Genomic DNA, 1,814 nt, shown 5'->3' on the forward strand with positions numbered 1-1,814 from the left:
AGAGGAGTGGATTTATATTTGATTACAATAGTGATGATGAGGCAATGGAAACCTCCAGTAACCCACTCGAGTGCCTCAAACCCCGGATGAGGCTACCTTCCAAGCTATTAGAAACAACCTCAAGCCATTAACTAGTAATCAAGAATTTGAGGACTGGTTCACGCATCCAACACAAGGGTCGATGAGGTCAGTGGAACTATGGAAGGATGACTTATATATACAAGATGAGAGCTTCATGGTAAGCCCCCCCCCCCCCCCCCCCCCCCCCCTCCTCTCACTCTCTAACTCATCCTTGTGTGTACAATTGTGTATTAATGCAAAGGATGACTTTCTTCGTCGTCGGACGAGTGAGTATCATGGAGGGGATGCAACACTAGGACAATATCTTGCCAAACTATCTGAGGCACCCGTACTAGTCTTTCACAACAGAATGTCCCAAGAGGGGAATACTACAACATTCACCTTCAAGACGCTCTCACACTTCCTAGGTGGACCAATGCTACCACAAAATGCAGATAAAGTTATCCTTGTCGATAAAGTTTTTTCGCGAGAATGTTTTGGATATTGTCTGGGGTGCACAGGTGATCGTGCTGCTTATTATTACACATACACAACAATGGCACTCTCTTTAGGGAAACAAAAGCCAAATGAACTCTTGGATTATGGAAAACATTTGATGTATCGATACAAGGGTGATGTGCCAAAAGATATCCCTAAAGCATCATTAAGCTGAGAGACTTGTGACTTGTAAAAGATTTGTTGAATCATTAGACATCTCTTGTACATGTTGTGACCTAAAATCAAATTCTCTTTGTCCACCTATGGTTAAAATATTCCATTGTCTCTCTCCACTTTCTTTGGCCTTCACGAGCACTTGAGTTGTTGAATGCCTCTGCTTGTTTCCTTTTCTTTTGTTGCAAATGCCTAATTGCTTGTGATGTTGCTAAGTTGTCCAATACATGTTTTTGTTGCAGACGGTGAAGGATTCTATGATAAAACCATTGAAACAATTCTTTCAAACTGTTTTTCTTATCTCAAGAGCCACCATGCTGTGTGTGTCTAAAATCTGCATTCCTGGCCATGTAATGAGACTTTTCCAAGCCTTGGGTGTTCCATACTTTTGAATGAAGTATGGTAATTTATTGAAAATGATGTGCTTCAAATAAAACAAGTTGTCAAGCATTTTAAACATCCTCTTAGTTCTTTTTATTTAAAGGATGCTTTAACAAGTTACATGTAATGAGTAATCTGAGTTTCAATCCATGCTGTCTTAAATGCTTTCTTCAATAGCTGAAGGTTCTCCTTAAACTTGTTGAGATCATTTTGTGACCAATCATCTTTGTCACACATCTAAAATAGCGCATCGAGTGATCGCCACACATCAACCTTGGCAATGTGAGCTTTTTATTCTTGATCCTTCACTGCCATATGCAGATTTTTCCATTGCTGAAACTCAATTTTGTTGACATAGGTGGATTGATATATCCTTCCATGCTTGGTTAGCTTTGTATCTTTCACATCTGTTGGTTTAGATAAAAATCGGTGTGCCTTGACCCCACCAATGGATGGTTTGCAAGGTATTCTTTATCATTGGTTGACCTTTTCTCATCCCGTTGGATTTTCACATTGCCCTCATGGAGACCCATATTTGAAAAAACTAGTTCAAGGGCCTTTACAACGACCTTCTGTTTAGCTGACTTCTTGATTCCAAGAAAACCCAATGTACAGATACACCAACTTCTCCACAAAAGAGCATGCATTGTACAAATGTGGACATTAACAAGTGGAACATCCAGAACTGGAAATTAGGATCT

This window comes from Adiantum capillus-veneris, chromosome 14 (genome assembly GCF_014529385.1).
Source record: "Adiantum capillus-veneris isolate H3 chromosome 14, ASM1452938v2, whole genome shotgun sequence".
Lineage (NCBI taxonomy): Eukaryota > Viridiplantae > Streptophyta > Polypodiopsida > Polypodiales > Pteridaceae > Adiantum > Adiantum capillus-veneris.